This window comes from Triturus cristatus, chromosome 2_1, assembly GCF_964204655.1.
Source record: "Triturus cristatus chromosome 2_1, aTriCri1.1, whole genome shotgun sequence".
NCBI lineage: Eukaryota > Metazoa > Chordata > Amphibia > Caudata > Salamandridae > Triturus > Triturus cristatus.
Genome location: NC_140581.1, coordinates 920781375 through 920803573, shown reverse-complemented (window position 1 = coordinate 920803573; position 22199 = coordinate 920781375).

The following is a 22199-nucleotide window of genomic DNA, read 5'->3' as shown; positions in this document are numbered from 1 at the left end:
GTGCATTTTCCACACATCACAACCCAAATTTCTGTTTGGGTGGAGCTTCTGGCTGGTATGTTCATGTTCCGTGTGGAGTGTATTTTCCATACGTCACTACTCAAATTTCTGTTTGGGTGGAGTGTATGCTTGTGTTTTTTTTTCAGGTTCCGTGTGGAGTGCATTTTCCACACATCACAACCCAGCTTTCAGTTTGGGTGGAGTTTATGGTTGGTGACTGGTGTTACGTGACTGGTGTGACCTTTACGAGTCCTGTGTAGTGTGTTTCTACACATCACACCCCATCTTTTTTGTGGGGGAAGTACTAAATTAATTAGATCTGATTGATGTTTCCTGTCACGCCTTTTAGTTGGGACCCTTCCTACCTCTTGTTGGCCTGGCCGGCCTTCTTGTTTGGTTTTTGGGTTTAGTTTGTGTTTTGCTGGCATGGTAGTGTATGTGTTGCTTTGGCTTGGTTTTAAGGGAGCGTGGATTTTGTTTTTTGTAAGCGAAAGGGAGAAGTGGTGAGTGTTAGAGTTGCTGGATTGCGTGACCTGTTTACTTCTCCCAAATATTTATCTTTTGCTATTTTGTATACATGTTTATCGTCATCTACATGTATTGCATGTTGCCCCTCTCTTGCATGTAATTATTATTGTCACCTTATGCATGCACCTATTTTATTGTGATTCTTTTGCAGTTTATTTTCATTTGTATTAAGAAAGGGAGATGTGTTATACCTGCTGCTCAACCTGTGTGTCTGTGGAGTGGAATGTTGGTGTGAGAGCTGGTTGTGGAATGTTGGATGGGAGAGAGTGTCAGTTGGAGGAAGGGCTGAGCAGCAGGGAGGCTGCTCCTGGTGGGGCTCTGCATAAGATCTTGACTTGAAATAAATCTACAGAAAGAAACTACATGGAATGGACCTACTTATTTACAACATGCTGTCTGTTCAGGGTTGTCTAGGAGCACATTGCCTATTCACTCTATTGCTGCACATGGCCAAGCTTGTTGGACTTCTTTTGTTGTGGTTGGTGATACATGTGTTTGGCAATTGGTATGAGTTCAGCATTGGTTCAGACATCCGTGAGTGGAACTCAGACATTTGTAGAGACACACTAGGGTGTAGCATTGGTGATCAGGGATCTCATAGGACCTTATTTTCACCTTTATCAGGGCTTCTCCCAGGTGTTGAGCAGTGAAGGTGGGAGATGGGTAGATAAGGGGTATGTGTGAAGGTCTTAGTTGGGTTTGACAGTCAGGGAATGTCACCGTGAGCCATGAGTGTTGTGCAGGTGGCATACACATGTCAAGATAGTTAACACACATGAGGGGCTGGTCACTGTATGGCTTATGACAGTTCATCTCATTCTGGGCCAATGCATTACTTGCATTGCTGTATCACATGGATACTGCACAGATGTTACTTTCATATAATTGTAATCTCTGTGCCACCCATGTATTATTTGATGCCCTAAGTGTAGTGTCATATGTGGTACCTCTTGAATGTCATGTACAAATAGTACCAGTCATTTCTACATGCTTTTTGTGCACTCCACTTTAGGATAGTTTACTTGTTAGGATACAGTACTGCTGACTTATGGTATGTGTATGAGGCAGAGTTTAAGTGTGTGAGCTGTATCAAGGACTTAACATGCAGTGTGAACATTTCCAAGGTTGTTAATCTGCACAGTGACTCTTCATTTCTTCAATTACGCAGTTTAATTCACATGAGTCGAAGGCAGGTGTGAGGAAGAGGAAGGTTGTCATGAGTCTCAGGTCAGAGTTTACTGCTGTCAGGATGGACTCTTCCTAACACTTTGGCATTCATTCAATACTATATAGTTGGTGCTACCTTTGTTGAGGTGGCGTAATGGTGTGGAGGTGTTTGGTGAAGTGGCAGTGTAGTCAGTGTTGTTGATGTACAGGGCATACTCACATGGTGTAATTTAGTGCAGCAGTACACAAGTGAGTCAAAAGCACACTCGTGCTTACTTTGAGTTTGCTGTTTGAGTCAGAAATGTTGTTGTGTGTTGCATGGTATGGGCAGTAACTATGTGGTACGGTCTGCCATTGTTTGTGATGAGCCTACCAATGTCTGCTTGGGGTGTGTGCTGATATGGGATTATGTGGCAGTGGTGTCTCAAATCACATGTCATCTACCTTGGCTCACTGACTCATCCAACAACTTGTTGGACTACTGTGAAATACACATGCACACCCTGGTTTCTCTGCCCTCCTCTGTTCCTGTATGTGGACTGACCCTTATTTGGATGCAATGATGACTATTGTCATTTTGAAGGGACTCTTGCCTCACCCCTCACTCATTTTGCTATACAATTGCTGATGATCCCAATGAGATGTCACTATAAACTGCGCCCATGCACATGACTTCTTCCTGCAGATTTGTTGTGCAGAGTGGTGCCTCTTTTATGAAAAATGTGCTGTGGAGGTTGTAATGATGATCTTGCTTGCCTGGGACAATGTGCTGGACTCCGACAACATTGTTGGCAAGTTTTTCAGAGGCTTTACCGCTGGGGTGATGTGACCAGGCTAGATGCAATCATTTCTATGGCGATGGGTGCCCCCGATGCTGAGGTGACAATTTACCTTTGTGCAAGACATGTGTACTTAGACTATTGTATATGATCCTGTCCCCACCAGGGTGTCTAATTTAGACAGGACATGTATTTCATTACGACAGTGGAGTGTTGTTGTTGTACAGGGGTTGTATATGGGGAAGTGTTGTTGACTTACCTGCGGTGTTGACCGCGACAGCGTCTTATCTTCTGGTAGTGGATCAGGTACAGCAGCAGAAGGGATTGTAGAGCAGGATCCATGACGGCCAGGAACGTGTGGAGGTGTCTCGGACTCGAGTTTCTATCCCCGCAGTTGTGCTTCCGCCATCTCCTATGAGCTGGTTTCTCCGCTGCATTCTGATGGGCTGTTTTACGCATCGTGATCTGTCCGGCGGTCGGAACGTCATTACGCACAGCGGGCTTTGTCTTTTGGCTCCCTCGTTGTGGAATGAAAATCTGGCAGATCCGGAAATGGCGTTACGGGCGTAGAAAGGGCTATCTTTGCCCATTGTAATATGGCGGTTGCGATGACCGTGGCAGGAGTAACTAAATGGACCTTTTCCTGCCTCCGCCATCGTAATCAGCCCCATAGTTTTTTAAAATATTGATTTTTTAATTAATGTTATTTATTTTAGTATATATATTTTAAATGTATGTGATGCATTTTTTTGTTCAAGTATTGTTTATGTTTTTTAATATATGTGTTAAATTTTGAGTAGTTATTAATATTAATTTAATTAAATGTTGTGTTTTTTAGTTCCGTAGCGGGTTGTGGGTTTATATGGGAATAGGGTGGGAAGTAATTTAATTATAAAAAATTAACACATTTATTTATTAATTTATATTTTTTTATTGAGTATTTTGTAATGTTAATTGTGTTTTGAATTTTTTTGGGTACATTTTAGGTGCAGGTTGTGGGGTTTATAGGGGTAAAGGGTGGGAAGTAATTTATTTATATTTAATGAATAATTAGTTGTTAATGAATATTAATTTATTAATTGACAATTAATTATGGCAATTACGGAATTTATTTTTGGTGTAGGTTGTGGAGTTCTTAGGGGTAAAGGGTGGGAAGCAATTTATTTTTAAGAAATTAATGATTAGTTGATAATTAATATTAATTAATTAATTGAGAATTAATTAAATTGTTTAAAAAAATTCTGTGTGGTTTGTGGCTTTATAGGGGTGAAGGGTGGGGAGTAAATTCATTTTACTTACTTTATAATTAGTTGGTAAATACTATTAGTTATTTAATTAACCTTTAACTGACCTTCAAACAAGATAGCCGTATGAGAGGAGCTTTCCTAGGAAGCTCCAGGCAAGGGATATACATCGCTTGCAAATCCCCAGTTTAGCCTAGCCATCCAACACCCCTGTCTAATTACAAGGAACGAATATATAGCTATTCTGTGTTCTGGACTGACTCCGATTGATTTTGAGGGCGAGAAAACTGAAAAAAATTAAAATTTTGGGAGCACACCTACCAGAGTGAAAAGTACTGCACGCCGATGCAGACACACCGAGAGTCCAACTAATAACTTGACCCGGCAAGGATACAATGTGGAAGGCCCCCGATGGCTACCAACAGCGGCCCTCCGATGCATCTCCGGATCCAATTTGCCCTGCATTCCATGCTGCCATTAATGGTGGGGCTGGTGACAACCGTCGGAACCAAGTGAACGTCCCCATAGCTTGTGACCCCCGTCAGCTGGAAGAGCCAACTACCAGAGTGCTAGACAAGAGGTTGAACCTTGAATGAGTGCTGTCTAGACTCCAGGCTCCAGGCACTATCGATGCCCATATGCCTGGGACCTATAAGATACTGATTTTTATAGCCAACTACCGGAGAGTCAGACCGGCTTTTTGGCTGTTGCTGTTTGAATTTGGGGCTCCTGACGCTTCCGATTTCCCATTACTTTGAATCGGTCGTGGCTGTCCGGCTCGCCTGTCTCAATTGGCTTCACTGTCAGCATCGCAAGCTGTTTTGCTGCTAGGCTGTGACTGCCCAAGAGATCCTGCTGAGTTTGAGCCCCCTTGGACCTACGGGGACGGACTCTCCTGGTGCAGTTGCCCTTCTGTTTCGATGGTGATCTGCACTCCAGTTTTAGCTGGGAGAGCGTCCTGAGCTGGTCGTGGCTGTCCCGCTCCCTGGTCACCACAGGTCCATCACATTGCCAGGATCTCTCCAGCCTGTGATGGTTAAGATTTGACTGGGTGCGGTTGTCTAGTGCCCGAGGCTGCTGTCTGTCTTTATCACTGGGGCCTCTCCCTGTGCCCTTGTTCGCATCGGAGGTTGACTAAGCCGGTGCCTGCTCGGCACAGAGAGTGCTGGGATCCTCCCGACCGGCTATTTTTTTTTTGGAGCCTATTGTGTTGGGCTGGACTTGCCTACAGTTAGGACGTCTTTTTTTTAACTGAGTACACATGGTGCCTCCCACCCTTGTAGGACTTGCTTGAGTGTTTTCTTTTTATGCTCTGTCACTTTGATCATCTTGTTTGCCCCTAGATGGGGGTGTGCTGTTTTTGGGCCTTATCCTGCCCTCCATTTTCAGAGCCTCCCTGCCTTCTACCTCTTGGACTTCCCAAAATGGCGATCGGCAGCCCTAGTGAAAGAGAAAAAGTACTCTCCAAGCACCGATTTTTATTAAAACTGATGTAGGGCTTTGCACAATTCATAGAAATAGAAGAAAGACTTCCTACCCTCTGCACTAGTAAGAATTCCACTGAGTCTTAACTGGTTGGCCTTACTGGAATAGTAATTCAGGTGTTTCCTCAACCCTTTATTCCCAGAACTCACACTACTATTTAACTAATGGTCACTTCAACAGTTATTCAAGAATCTTTCCTCTCCTCCTACCCATTACTAACTCTTGATGGCTCCTTCCCATTCATTTGACTCCAGCCGTCTCCAAGGTGCACCCCTGCAGAACCACGCCTTTCCTGAATAGTCTCTGAGGTGCGCATTAATGACCCTCACAAATGCTCTGTTATTAACTGTGTTGCTCCTGCATACTCGTTGTGGCTCTCCCTGTCCAGCATTCAGAGAAGCCTCCCAGTCTTAGACTGCAACTATTCTATTCTTTTTAACGAATCATGTTTCCAACTGAGTCCCCTCACAATCCCGCTGACTCTGCTCTCGTGAGTTATGGCCCAAACTCGTGGAGCATCATATATCCGACAAATATCTCAAAGAACACCCAAAAAAAATCTCAAACATAAATTATTGAAACTTCACCCGGAAATTCTCTAATAGTGGATACCTACCACAACCGGATTAGTACCACAAAGAAAACAGACTTTATGTTCTATTTCAAACGTCCGACTAGATGGAAAAGCAACTTCCTTCTCCACCTTCCTATCACTAAAACAATCAAAATTCCGTATGGAATTAAACTGACGGCTACCCCTTCCCTTTCGTTCAATGGGGAAATTGATATATCCATTTACAGGCCTGGGAATATTCTCATTCAAGCATCTGACCTTCACCTCAACATTTTTTACAGACATTTTAGTACTATGGCCACTTTGCACTCACAACTGGGCCAAACACCCCAATCACCCCAATTGCCTTTCTCCTCCATGACACAACTCACTCTCCCCGAACAGTCTCACCTTCCTCCTCCTACTAACCCGCCATTCTTATTAAGCCCCCCTAAATTTTTCCATTAACCAAATCACCCCTTCTGACTCACACAACTGATCCTTGCCCTCCTTAACGACTTCTCTGCCCTCCCTAATGTGCAACCTCTCTAACACTATCTTTGATAATTTGCATGCCTTGCCTAGGTTCATGGGCCCCTCTCACAGTCCCACTTCAGCTAATCCTAGAGCTGATGTCTTTCCGCCTAGCTGTACTCCTTCTCCACCCTTACTGATGAGGGTCAACCTCATGACCGCAGTTACGGACTCACTTCATAGTGTAGAACTCCCTGCCCCCATCCCAAGATACTCACCTATTGGTACCAATGCTCAATCACCACGTGACTCAACCAACTACCCAGATTCACCTTTGAAAACTCATTCTATACAATTGCCTTCTAGATGGTCTTCTCCGGCTCTCTCCTCAACGTTCAGCACACTGCAACTAATGATGTCCGTTGCAAGCGGTGCGATGAGGCATTTTCCCTGAGAACTCCTTCGCACAGTTACTCATCAAACACTAACCCTCATCTAATGGCTGAACCTAAGCTTATCACCCAGAGCTGATTAAATCCTAGTCTGAATGTCATTGACCACCCTCCCAACGTGGTGTTTCCCTCGCTGTCTACACTGATCCTCCTGCGTCTCCCCCCACCTTCACTGTGGGATACCCCTCAAATTCTCTTGCACAGATTCTGAACAGAATGGAACTGAAACTCAACTCTCTGGCTTTAGGATAAACACATCTTAGACTGGATCTCTCTTTCCAGAACACCCGGGTCTATCCCTACTCTCATGATACCTCACCTACTATTTCTCCCAACTTCACGCAACACTTCCCTTTGCCAACCATCCCCCTTTTCTACTCCATCATTAGACATGACAGATCTTATAGAACAGGTGGAGGTTTAGTCATAATCCACAAAACTGAAATTCAACTCTTCCTTCTAAAGAATACTGAATATTCGACCTTTCAATACCTCGGCGTTGAACTCAATGTCAAAGGCTCCCCACCTGTCAAATTGCATAATATCTACCACCCTCCTGGTGAGCTCCTACCCTTCGCTGAAGAGCTATCTCACCTTCTTACTCATTTGTCTTTTTCTGACTCGAAGATTGTGTTATTAGGAGATTATAATATTCATTGGAATAATGCTGAAGATCCCACTGTCAGGTGCCTGGCAAACCTTCTTGAGAAGAACGACCTAAAGCAACTCTGCAGCAAACCTACCCACATCAACGGTGCTACACTTGATGCCATCATCACTAGTAATGATCTGGTCTCCCTTATTGACATTGTTCCCATTGACTGGTCTGACCACCATCTCATTCTGTTCAACATTTTGACCATCGTCTTTCCTCCCCCAGCCTTAAATACCAAACCAAAGAGGTGGACCAGAAACCTCAAACAAGTCCCTCCAACTGGACTTGAGTCAAAAATGTATGCTCAACTCCAACTTCTCCCGCACTCCCAAAAAGCTCACCGACCACTTCATCAAGGCAATAACTGATGTTCTTGACCAAGTTGCACCGCTTAACCTAAAAGAACAAAGGACAATCCAATCTAAATCTCGGTTTAACCCTGAGCTCAATAATGAAAGAAGGCAACTTAGACTAGCAGAAAGGACTTGGAGACAACTCCTCTCGTCATTACATTTAGCTCTCCTCTCCTACAAGGTTAGCTTATAAGAAGCACATTTCCAGAGAAAAAGCATCTTTCTTCTGTATCCAACTTGATCGTGCCAAAAATAGGCCCAGAGAACTCTTTAACATTGTCACAAGACAAACCTCATCTGCCCCTCCTGACTTGACTGCCTCCAATGAAAGATGTGAGGAAATTGCCAGCTTCTTCACAGACAAAATTGCCAAAATTGATCAATCCTTCCCTTAAATCACGGCCTTTCCTACTCGGCAAATCACTCTTAACCTCTCTCCTTTCTCCGCATCATCCTGACCTTCTGATCCTTTCTTCAATCAATCTTCTCCAATTGGTACTGGAGACATCCTTTCCAGCACACAATTGAAAAATGACACCACTTGGACAAAGTTCAACCCATGACCGAGCTTGATGTCTTTAATATCATTGCAAAATTAAAGCCGACCTCTCATACCAAAGACTCACTCCCGGAAAATCCAGTACACAACCTAAACCACATCACCGCCCCATGTGGTACAAAAAATGTTAACACCTCTTTCGCCTCTGGGTGCATCCCAGACTCCCTTTAACTTGGGCAAATCACTCCCATTCCTACAAAGCACAAGGCCTAATGATTCTAACAACCTCCGTCCCACCTCTAACCTCCCACTCCTAGCTAAAACCATGGAGAAATGTGTCTTACAACAACTTGACAGAGACATAGGAAAATTCAACCTACTGAACTCCTTCCAATCAGGTCTCAGGAAAGGCTGCAGCACAGAAACCACCTTGTTTAACATTGCTGATGACATTCATCATTCCTTAGAGAATGGAGATGCTTGCCTTCTGATCCCACTGGACCTCTCAGCTGCTTTTGATACAGTCAACCATTGATCCTTACTGGAATCTCTCAAGACGCGTTCAGGTCTCAATGGCACAGTCCTAAATTGGTTGACTTCCTACCTACAACACCGAACACAACAAATTAAAATCAACTCCTGCCTCTCTAATCCTACTCCTGTCTCTCTTGGTGTCTCCCAGGGCTCAATTCTCTCCCCCTCTCTCTTCAACCTCTTCTTGGAAACCCCTTACTATCATTTTGAAAACAAGCTGGGCTCAACTATCACCTTTACGCTGATGACACGCAACTCTACTACAAAATCAAATCACACAGCAACATCCTTTATTTTAACAACACACTGAGCAAAATTCAATCCTGGTTTTACTCCAACTATCTAAAATGGAACCCCAACAAAACAGAAATCATTCTATTCTTCCCCAAAAGTAACCACCTCCTTATCCAAGGCTGGATCACAGACCTCAAAGCCCTAAGCTGTCTGCTCACTCTATCCAACACGACTAAATCCTTAGGTTTCACCTGGACAAAGATATGTCATTGAAGAACCATATCGATAACTCAGCTTAAGAAGCACTTTACACACTTAAACACCTTAAACAAATCAAACCCTTCTTCCCTTATGATGACATCAAATGGGTTGTTCAATCGCTAGTCCTCTCTAAACTTGACTACGGGAACACTATACTCACCAGAGCCCCAAAATATCACCTCGCTCTCCCTAGATCCTTGCTCACTATGGCTGTCCAGCTTATATCAGACTGAAAACAGTTTGATCACACCACGCCTGCCCTCAAGTCCCCTAACTGGCTCCTCATCGAAGGAAGATACATCTACAAGACCGCCTGCATCCCCACTAAGCACTTCACTCTCAATCCCCGGACTACTTAAACAATAAACTCACAAGAGCAGGAAGTGACAGACCAATGCTCTTTTTCTTGTTCCCCGTTACTAAAATAGAAATCTACCCAGACTCGCTCCTTCTCAGGAAATGCGCCTAGCATCTGGAACGCCCTCCCGAGGGACCTTCGCTGCAATCCCTCCTACCCTGGCTTCAAAAGAGACTTGAAACGCCATCTCCTCAATAGATAGTGGAGCCCATGAATCTTTACGAACCTGATTTCTGTTGACTCCAGTGATCAGGTCATCCCTCTGCTGATCTGCTGGCCTTTCTTCTCCCTGTGTCCTCCTTATTGTTTACACTTGCCTCACTCTCCATTGTACCTCATTTATTTTGTTCTAATCACGTTTCTGTAATTTTCTGTACAGTGTTCTATTAACGCTGGCTCTAGGCTACTCAGCACTTTATGTCCCCTCATTTTGTTAATTGTTTTGACCTCATTTCAGTAACTCTATCCCTCATGTTCCTACAATTGTTTCTTTGTATATTTAATTGTGTGTTCCTCTGTCACACTCCCCCTATTTATAACTGTATGTAACCTTGATCCTAAGATTTCTCCCTTGGTCCGGACTCGGTGTTGATGTCTCACATACATATTTTGTATGTATCCACTGTTCCATTGATATTTGCCTTGTTCTTGTTTCTGTAAAATTCTCTGATACCTCTATGTCTAGCCAGCGCTATATAAAACATTTAAAATAAATAAATACATTGAAAAAGTATTTTAATTATGTAATTAATTTTTTTACAGATGAATTTTAGCTGTGCATTGTAGGGATTATATGTGTAAAGGGTGGGAAATTAATAAAATGTTATGTGTTTTAATCGATGTGGGTTGTGAGTTGTACGGTGTTATAGGGTAGGAAGTAAATATACTAAATGGATGGAATAATTAATGTGTTCGGTAATAAAGGATTTCTAAATAAAAATATGTATTTGTTTCAAACATTTTTTTTATTTTATTTAATATAATATTTGTAGGTATTTGTGATATGTTTTTAACATATGTTTTTATTTTCTAGAATTTTTAATATTGAATATATTTTTATTTTTATTATTGACATACATATGTATTTTTTTATTTACTTTATGTTATGTTATATTATGTTAATAAAATGTGTAGAGTGCAACGGTTACCCTAGGGTGTCCTGGCGCTATGAATTGCCTAGCCGGAAGAGGGAAGAAATCATTGAGTAAAGAGCCAAGTCTCCAAACTCTTCCTAAAAAAGAGAAGACTGGAAGCGTTCCTCAAATAGAAAGGCAGATCATTCCAGGCCAAGGATGTACATGCCGTAAAGCTCCTGCCGCCCCAGCTGGCCTTTTTAACAAAGGGCGTCAGGACTTTTTTCGCTCCAGAGGACCGAAGGGTCCTACTAGGAACGTACCATCTAAGTTTGTCCTGCAGGTATTTGGACCTATCCCATTGAGACTGTACAAAGGGCCTTGAAGCATACCCTATGCTTCACAGGAAGCCAGTGTAGCCTGGTTAATTCTTTTTTTACCAAAACAAATTTCGGAATACCAGATAGCAGCCTAGCAGCTGCATTTTGAGCCATCTGCAGCCTGCTGACCAGATGTTTATGGGCATTCAAAAGAATGCCATTACAGTAGTCCAATCTTGACATAACAAGCACCGTGACCACCGTCCTGAAATTTCCCTCGGAAAGGTAAGGTTTAATTTTCCTTAGAATTCGTAACCACATAAAGCAGGCGGAGACCATGGTGCTTATATGATCACAAAAAGTCAATCTGCAGTCTACAGTTACGACCAAGTTTTTTGCTTTTAATGAGGGGGGGGGGCTGAGCTGCCCAATTCAGTCAGTCAGTCAGTCAGTCAGTCAGTCAACAGCTTTATTTCGATTGTTACATCATAAAAGCGACAGATAAAAAAAGCACAATCGTTTAAAATTTTGTATCCAAAAACAAGCAAAACAAATACAGGTTTTTATACAAAAAAGGAAAAGCGAGTTATCAAACAAATAAACAATTAAAAGTCATCAATTAAACAGTGATTAACAGCCGTTTTGCCCTGATTGACCAAGCCCATGACAGAAATTTCGAAAGGCTAAAAACATACAAGGGCCGGGTATCTGATATTAAAATTCGAAGTGCCACAGATGAATGCCTAGTGCCCAAGGCCCTACACACGGGCTTAAGCCACGTTTGGCTTGGGCTAACATAGGCCGGGCACGCAAAAAGAAAATGTTCAATTGTCTCTTTGGGAGTGCTACAGGAGGGACAAGATGCAACTGTCTGGTAGGGCGGTTTCCAGCAAGATGTTAGGGCACGCACAGGGAGGGACCCCACTCTAAATCTAAAATAAAGGGCCCGATCATATGGCTTCCAGACCAAATCCAGGTAGGGCTCCAAACAGGGTGAGTCCTTATGCACTAAAAATTCTTCTGTGAGCCTACCATGAGAAGGATCCGTGGAAATTCTGCTTCTAACCCAATTCCAATATAAGGTTTTCAAGGCTGCTTTCGGAGGGGAAGACCTGTTTTCCCAATCTTCACTAACCTCTTCAGCGCTGCGCGGATTCCCGCGCAGTGCTGAAAGATCTGAGCGCGGGCGGGGCCATGACGGAAGGGTTCCGTCATAAGCACAGCCCAACCGGCGTGCATGACGGAACTGTTCCGTCATCGGCATCGAAGAGGTTAAGGCCTAGTTTGCCAAGCATAGACTTGACATCAGTAAGCCATCTGATCCTACACCAGCCTACCATCGACATCACCTCTGCTAGGCCTTTAGCATACTTGGCAAGTTCGGGGACGCGCCATAGCCTAGCCCATAAAAGCAGTGGACGCAGTTTTGCTACGTCACTAATTTGCTGGCAACCAAGGTCAAAAAAGATGGGTAGTGTGGGTGTACTCTGCGGGAGAGACATAATACATTTTAAAAACTTATTCTCAGACCTAGTTAGGACGCTGATGTTAGAGGTACCCCAAAGTTCAGCGCCATACAAAGCGGAACTAACTCCCTTTGCCCTGTAGATATCCAGAACAGGGGCAATGGGCTTGGTTGAAGAAGATCTCTGCTCTCTAACAAGTGCCCCTATAACCCTTTTGTGGTTAAGAGACATTTTTAGTAAATGAGGGGTCCACTGCATGGAATCTGTAATACGGATCCCTAGATAATCAAAAACAGTGACCCTTTCCAGAGGGGTTTCACTAAGAACAGGGGGTCGGCCTAATTTTTTTGGGGGGTTTAATACCAGGTACTTAGTTTTATTTGTGTTTATTACTAGGCCCCGTTGGTCACAGAAGGTCTGAAAGTTGTTTAAAAGTCTCTGTAGACCCGCCGAGCTTTTTGAGATTAGAAGCGTATCATCGGCAAAGAGAAGGGTGGGAATTCTCTCCCCTGCCAATGATGGTGCGTCCGAAGGTTGTTTGTGTAGATGGTCCACAACCCCATTCACATAAAGTGAAAAAAGGGTTGGAGCCAGGACACAACCCTGACGCACCCCTTTTGCCACTGGGATCCTGCTAGTTTTCTGGCCATCGGTACCCCAACGTACCTGCGCATAATTGCCATCATGCAGGCGCACTAAGATAGAGAGGATGTTTAGTGGAATCCCCATTTCAGCTAACACGCCCCATAACTGTTCTCTGGGCACAAGGTCGAAGGCAGTCTTCAGGTCGATGAATGCCAGATAAAGACTGCCTCCGCCTATCACTACCACCTTCCAATATAGTAGTAAGAGCCTGAAGGCCTGCTCTATCGTGCCCGTTCCAGCCCTGAAACCAGCCTGATAGTCCGACAGAATCTCTTCGTCCTTAATCCATTGGAGGATTCTTTCTAGGAGCACCTTTCCCACAACCTTCTGGGTTGAATCCAATAGACTTATTGGTCGGTAGTTGGCAGGGTCGTCCCTCCGGCCTTTCTTAAAGATAGGGACAACCTCTGCCCCCTTCCAAGATTCGGGAATGGCTGCTCTTTTGTCGATTGCACTAATCAGAAGGTGAATAAGCTTCCCCCACCTCTGCAGGTTTGAACGCAGCAGATCCCCCGGAACTCCGTCGGGTCCCGCTGCTTTCTGTGGCACAATACACCTAATTGCGTGTTCTACTTCTTTAATTGTAAATGGGGAAACCATTTCATTTCTCGTGGGTACTAAGGGTCCGTAGGATGCGGGGAGGGCAGATGCCTCTTGAAGATTCGAATACAAGTTAGTGAAATGTTCGAACCAGGCCTGACCAGTTATGTTGCACGTTATAAAGTTACTATCAGGTCTGTTCCTTTCCCTAATAGTATTCCAAAAACGGGCTGCATCCCGCCCAGTGCTTGCTTCTCTTAGAGTTTGCCAGTATTCGTCTTCCCATTCCTTTTTTGCAATCCCAATCACTCGTTTGTATTCTGCTCTAGCCTGCAGCACAAGGGGCTGCGATTTTGTCCTAACAGCTTGAATAAGGCACGCCTTCAATTCTCTGCATTTTGACATATACCACCCCTGCTTATCTTTTGACCTGGGGTAGCCATCCGGCCTACCTACACGTACTTGCGCCTTAAAAAGATTACCAATCGAATTGATGGTCTCCTGGAACATCAGCGTAATCCTGGGTATAGCAGAATGATCTAAGGAGATTGTTGCCATCTCACTTAGTGTAGCTTCCAAAAATTGATCTATGGCCTGTAATTTTGGTGCGCCAGAGGCTACTTTCCGCCATTTGAGACGCCTACCGCAATTAGACAGAGTGACATCCGATGTTGACCTTTTGGCTGGTGATAAGGTTGGGGTACTATGATTTAACCATAGGTGCCTTAGGGAAAGCGAAAGGAAATTATGATCGCTATCTATGGTAGGTACTACAGCCATATCCACAACAGACTGCCAAAGGTCAAAATCAAGCAAGATGTAGTCGATCCGGGAAGAATGGTTAGCCCTGTTGTATGTATGACTGCCCAATGGGTCAGAGGTGGTTCTTCCATTAACGGCTCGCAGGCCGTGCTCCAGGGTCATAGAATTTAACTGGATCGCCCTCTCTGTCCAACTCTTTATCGGCTCAACAGATAATGCTGGGATACCCCTCCTCACATCATCCTCTACCACACCCAGAATATCTTCTGCGGAAAGTGGTTCGAACGTGCAATTCAAGTCTCCTGCAATCATAACTTGGGCATCCTCACCACACTCATCTAAAGCTTTCTCCAGTAATACTATAGTCGGGGAAAAAGAGCTACCTCTAGTACCTCTGGCATACACATTCAGAATCTCTAGGTGCCCCCTAAATCCTGGGCCTTTCAGTGAGATTCTAAGGATGTCCATTGAGCCACTATACTTCTGAGTAATACTACACCCCAAAGAGATATCCACCCAGATGAGGAGTCCCCCCGAAGGCCGGCCCCTCCCAGATGGTGACTGAAGGGCAGGCAGATAATATGTGGAATATCCAACTTTGTAAACAGGTTCAAGGCTCCAAGTTTCCTGGAAGATGCAGATACAGTGCTGTTCTACCTGTGAGTGCCATTCGGGGAGGTCCATATTCCTACAAATGCCCGCTATATTCCAACACATAACCCCCATCATCGGTCCATTGCCATTGGACCCTCCCTGTACATGTGCAGAATTCTTTATACAAGAAGCACTAGTGTCGTCTGAATTCACAACCTCCGCTACCACTAATGGATTGCTTAGTGTGGATCGATTAGGAGAATGGATGGCCACTGGAGAGTACAATCCCTGGTCGGGTATCAGCGTCTTAGGGGTGTTACCACAGTCAGCCAAACCCTCCACTTCCATGGAGGCAGGTATAGAATACCCTAGGGGCCCTGACTGTCAATCACAATCGCTCATACCCGAGAGGGCATTAAATCTATTTGACACATCCAAGGGGGTCAGTGGGCCTGTTATACCTCTCCATCTAGGACCACAATGACTCTGTGGAATATTATGCCACCCAACAGATCTGTTAGGAGCCAAGGGGTACAATACATGGGGCACAGGCCAGTTGCTTCGGGGTGCGGGATGATGACTAGGTCTATCACAAGCTAAGATCCCAGGATTTACTGGGGGACCTACCAGGGGTCTTGGATAGAAATACGTTAGGTCGTAGGGAGTGATAAGATTACTTCCACTCCCCGGGAACCAGTTTAATATGTGCCTAACAACTCCCTGCTCTCTGAAGTTGACAATAATAATATCCCCCTGTAGGTCCTTAACCCTGCGACCTAGCCACGGGAGGCGCCGAACATGCAAGATCTCGCCATCGATATTACAGGGGAGAGGTCTATTCAAGGCCAACCAATGCATAACTTTGTGCTTTAGCTGGAAGAAACCCTCTCTTGTACCTTCTGCTAGCGCGGGAACTCCAGTAAGGACTACCACGTATGGTACTGATTCAGGGGGTAGCTCAACTGTACGCCCATTATACTCTGCGGTCACTGCTTGAGCATTACATACCCCTCTTTTGCTATCAGGTTTTGGGTGGAGAATACTGTGCCCCCCCACAGCTACTCTATCGTCATTCTGTGCAGGCTGCTCAATAGTTTTAGGCGGAGCCTTCCGCTTAGCACTAATGGTGGATTTAGTGGTTTTATTTGCCTCTTTGCTGCGAGTAGTACTAATAGCAGCAAGTGCTGCGGGAGCTGGAGAGGGCAGTACCGATTTCTCAAAAGTTTTTAACAACCCAGTATTAGCAGCAATGGTTTGCTCTAGGGTCCGTAACCTTTGTTCCAACCTGTCTAGTGTTTGTTTGATAGGGAACATAAGGGATTTGATTAGCTGTTCTATGCCACCTAGGAGAGCAGGAGATACTACCTCATTCCCCGTAGGTTGTGCCTGTAGGGATGTGGTTGCTGGCTTATCTAAGGACAATACAAGAGATTTAGACGGTTTACCAACGTCTGAGTGACTAATTTTGGCTTTAGGTTGCTCACCCCCCCTCTTTCTGCTTTTACTAAGAGGGGTCCCCAGCACCTTAGAAGTCGCTTTTTTCCTAGCTCTATTCACATGTGCGGTCCCTACAACTATAGGACGTGGCTCATGATGAATCTCCACCACTGTGGTTGGGCCTCTAACAGGGAGTACAGGAATAAGAGACAAAGGAGCAGTTATGTCAGGTACAGGAGCTTTTTCGCGAAAGAGTACGGGAGTGCTGTCTAATTGAGACGCATCAGGGTCTTCGGATAAGCTAAGGATACTCAGAGGAGGTGAAACAATCAATTGTAGGGGGTCTAAAGATGGGCGTCTACCCTTCATGGATTCAATCGAGCGACAACGCTCGATTCGTCGCTCAACCAGTGCTTGCTCCCTATCAGCTTCTAGTAAAGTCCTAGTAAAATAACCATCTAGGGTCCCTTGGTTCAGTCCCCCTGCTAACAGTGATATACCAACAGTGGGACTTGAAGCCATGATACTCCCTGACAGCTGTAATGACTACTAACAACCAATCCTGCTCGGGCGAAAGAGACACGGCCCAGCCCAGCCTCCCTCAGCCTCAGACGGCCCGCCCTTTGCCCGGGCTTCGCCCCGGGCGCTCCCGCGCAGCGGGAACAGAGACCAGTGATAAGGTAAGTGGTGAGGAAGGGGCGGGGCAGGCAGGGAGAGCGACCCAGGTGTTGCGGGTCTCGACCTCACGCAGGGACTCCTGGTACTTTGAGTCCCTGCGGGTTAGCTCGCAGCCCTGGAGTTCCCCACACACACACACCAACAACAGCAATGATGCCCCAGAGGTCCTCACAGCACGCAGAGTCACCGCAAGAGGGAAGAACGAAGCGGGACCCGCGCAGCGGGTCCGGCAAGGAGCAGCGTTGGAAGCAGGTAAAATCCCAGTTCTGGTGGTCCAAGACAGCAGCAAGGACAGTTCTCTGGTCCCAGGCAAAACAAACAGTCCCAATGGTGCTACACAGCTGCAGGAACTTATTTGCTGAAGAAGGGACGGGGCAGGCAGGGAGAGCGACCCAGGTGTTGCGGGTCTCGACCTCATGCAGGGACTCCTGGTACTTTGAGTCCCTGTGGGTCAGCTCGCAGCCCTGGAGTTCCCCACACACACACCAACAACAGCAATGATGCCCCAGAGGTCCTCACAGCACGCAGAGTCACCGCAAGAGGGAAGAACGAAGCGGGACCCGCGCAGCGGGTCCGGCGAGGAGCAGCGTTGGAAGCAGGTAAAATCCCAGTTCTGGTGGTCCAAGACAGCAGCAAGGACAGTTCTCTGGTCCCAGGCAAAACAAACGGTCCCCAATTCTGCTGGCCATCAGTCAGGGGTCCAAACATTGGGATTATTTCCAAAGACAATAGTCTCGGTTTTGGATGAGTTTAGTTTTAAGCAGTTTGAGGCCATCCATCCAGCTATCTCCTTCATGCAATCATGAAAGCGCACTCCCGTTTCTTTTTCCTTACCGTCCTTAAATGATAACACTATTTGAGTGTCATCCGCATATGAAGTTAGCCAAAAGCCATGAGATTTTATAAGGCCTGCCAGCGGTTATATAAATGTTGAAAAGGGTGGGGCTCAGTGAGGACCCCTGAGGGACCGCACAAGGAAGGCAGAAGGAGTCAGATTTATGGTTGTCCAAATTAACGGTCTGGGATCTGTCAGAGAGAAAGGAATGTAGCAGTTTCCAAGCCACCCCTTGTACTCCCACCTCCGACAAACGGTCCATCACAACCAAATGGTGGACCGTGTCGAAGGCTGCCGACAGATCCAATAGGATCATCACAACCTTCCCACCGCCGTCCAAAGCCTCCCTAACTTCATCTAAGAACTTAATTAGAGCCAGTTCAGTATTGTGTTCGGCTCTAAAACTGAATTGAGTTGAATCCAATATTTGATTAGTTTGAAGATAGGTGCTAAGCTGGCTATTCATAGCCTTCTCGGTGATTTTCGCTCTCATTGGGAGCCGCGAGATAGGCCTATAACTGCCGGGATCTGTGGGGTCCAAAGTGGGCTTTTTTAATAGAGGGAGAATAGAAGCAATTTTCCAAACCTTCGGAAAATGCCCCGAGATCAGGATGTCATTGATCAAAGGATGTAAAGCAGCCACTATCATCTCCGGGACAGTTTTCACAATCGGGACCGGGCAAGGATCTGTGGGAGAGCCAGAGCTGATAGAATTCAAAAGTTTGAAAGTTTCTGTGATTTCTAAACTGAGAAACTGATCGAAGGTCGGCCCAGTATTGAGACCTGACTGACTCTTACTGTAGGAGGGGGTCCCAATTCCATTCTGACCTGAGGAAAAGGAGGAATAGATACCCTCCACCTTCTGTTGAAACCAGGTTGCCAATTTATTACACAAACCTGGACTACTAATCTTCAGCGTATTGGGTACCGCTAATTCTTTGACTGTTTTAAATAGTTCTTTTGCATTCGATTTTGCTTGGAGGATTTCGCGAGCGTAGAAATCCTTTTATCGATTCCAACATTAAGTCTTTATAAGATTTAAGACTATGTTTGTAGATTTCTTTATCCGAGTTTTTGTATTCCTTCCTATAAACCCGTTCAAGCTTTATACAAACCAGCTTCTGAGTTTTAAGTTTATCCGAATACCAGGGGGCAGAAGGTTTAGCTCGCCTAGGAGTCCACCTTTTTACAGGGACTAATTTTTTACAGGCTTTGTCTAGCCAGTCTGAATACCCCTGCACGGCTTTATCAATATCCGACGGGAATGGTAGGAATGACCTCTTAAGTTCATCTTCAAACAGGGCCACATCTAGGTCCTTACAGGATCTTTTTTCCAGTGTCTTAGTAGGCACAGGACTAGATTTAAAAACTTTTGAGTCAAGCAACTCAAAGATAACAGCCCTGTGATCCGACCAAGCCAGGGGAACAACCTCATATCCAGAGAGATCGGGGTTATTAGAATAAATCACGTCCAGGGTATGCCCCTTAAGATGTGTGGAACCTTCCACCTGTTGTTTCAAATCCCCGGTCTCCATTATTTTATCAAGGTTGAGGGTATCCGGGTCCCCGAGGTCCTCCAAAAAGAAATTAAAATCCCCCAGAACCACAAATCTATCTGAGCACATACCTTCTTCAAGGAGGGTGCCTATTGTATCCAAAAACCCAGCTCTAGGACCTGGCGGACGATAGAGCAGTAGCCCTTTACTATTTTTAGAATGCTTCATGTTAAAATTAAACGACAGTGCCTCACGGAAAGTATTGGATGCAGGATGAAAAATGGGGTTCAAGGTGTCCTGGTAAATGACTGCTAGGCCCCCGCCCCTCCTCATGGGTCTCTTCAGAGTGTAACAAAGAAATCCTGGGGGGTGGCCTTTACCAGATCCGGACCAGAGGTTGAATCGGCCCACGATTCTGTGATAAATGCCACCTTAATGTTATGTTCCTCTAAAAATACCGCGCATTCTGTGGCGTGTTTAACCAGAGACCAAGCATTTATGAGTACACATTTAATTGTACCTTGCTTGGCCTTATGAATTCCTTCACCTAATTTAATAGCATACCCCCTAGCCCTCTGCTCTCGAATGATAGGCAATTGGATGCCACATTTCAGGCATTCTCCTGCATGGAGTCTGCCGCCGACCCACAGACATACCTTGGGCAACCTGAAGAACCTCCTCCCAATTTAAACATTAGAAGTTCGTGTTTTGAGTAACTCAGGCAGGCTGAAGTCGAACGAGCAGGGGAACCAGGCCCGGACCGAGCGTGGGCGCGCGCAGACGTGCTTGCCTTAGGCGCGCCTTAGGCGCATCCGCGCCAGCGTGCGTATTAAGTATCCTTCCTCGGACAACTAGTCCGCTAACCCAGGACCCTCAAGATGGCCGCTCCCTCCCAATAACTGTGCAAACACACAAATATCGAGCCAAAATTTAGCAGCAGACTTAGATGTGCCCCCAAAAATGACGAGCACCTTAGCAGCAGGAAAAGTTAAAAATAAATGTAAAACAGGCGTAACAAGGACAACGTTAAAATCAACATAAAGTTCTCAGCGCAAATAGTGACCGGTCGGGCATTCAACACAGCTCCGACTCCGGCCAAGCGATGCAGGCGCTTCTGACTCTTCACCAGTGTGCGTTTTTTTAGCCTTCCTCGGACAACTAGTCCGCTAACCCAGGACCCTCAAGATGGCCGCCCGCTCCCAATAACTGTGCAAACACGCAAATATCGAGCCAAAATTTAGCAGCAGACTTAAATGTGCCCCCCAAAAATGACGAGCACCTTAGCAGCAGGAAAAGTTAAAAATAAATTTAAAACAGGCGTAACAAGGACAACGTTAAAATCAACATAAAGTTCTCAGCGCAAATAGTGACCGGTCGGGCATTCAACACAGCTCCGACTCCGGCCAATTTTAAAAATATTTTTATTTTGTGGATATTGTGTTTGTTTTTAATTTTTAACTGACTGGAGTGAGAATAGTAAATTTTGCCCCTCTGCTATCCAACACTTTCCCTATTGTTGCACTGACTGGAGTGGGAATAGCAAATCTGATCCCTCCGCTATCCAACACTTTCCCTACTGATGCACTCACTGGAGTGGGAATAGTAATTTTTACGCCTCCGCTATCCAACACTTTCCCAACTGTTGCACTCACTGAAGTGGGAATAGTACATGTTATCCCTCACTATCCAACACTTTCCCTACTGTTGTACTCACTGGAGTAAGAATAGTAATTGTTACCCTTCCGCTATCCAACACTTTCTCTACTGCTGCACTAATTGGAGTGGAAATAGTAATTTTTACCCCCCCCCCCCCCGCTATCCAACACTTTCCCTACTGTTGCACTCACTGGAGTGGGAATAGTATTTTTTAACCCCTCCGATATCCAACACTTTCCCTACTGTTGCACTCATTGGAGTGGGAACAGAAATTTCTACCCCTCCACCATCCAACACTTTCCCTACTGTTGCACTCACTGGAGAGGTAAATTTAAGTTTAAATATATTTAAATAGTTTAATGTTTTAATTTATAATAGAATGTTTTTTAAATAGATTTTTTTATTGATATATGTATATATTTACTAATTTGTTACATTTATATATAATTTTAAAATAATAAAATACATTAAAATGATTAGTTTAATAATTGGTTTAAAGTAAAAAAATTATATGTTTGAGTGTTTAACTTTTTAAGATTAGGTTTATATGTTATATTTGTTCAAATGCATATTAAATCTAATTTCTTTAATTTTAATTAATTTTATTCTTTAATATATGTAATATTTATTAATTTATTATATATGTGTATATATATATCTATATTCAGTGAAAAAACCATAGGTTTCACACACGTTATAGTTAGCGGACATTTTACTCATAAAAAACCAATGAAATTCCCCCGTTATAGTTAGTGCAGGCAACTATAACTCACGCGACCGCAATCCTCTGCTGATGCTAATACTGTATTTAGACACTTATTTGCCCATGTCTTCTTCCATTAAATTTTAGCTATACATATATTGCAAATATTTTTTTTTCATAAAGACACATATGTCATCAGCACAGGATTGCGGTCGCGTGAGTTATAGTTGCCTGCACTAACTATAACGGGGGAATTTCATTGGTTTTTTATGAGTAAAATGTCCGCTAACTATAACGTGTGTGAAACCTATGGTTTTTTCACTGAATTTGCAAGGTTTTTTAAATGCTAATTCCTAACTATAACGTGTGTGAAACCCATGTTTTTTTCACTGAATTTGCAAGGTTTTTTAAATGCTAA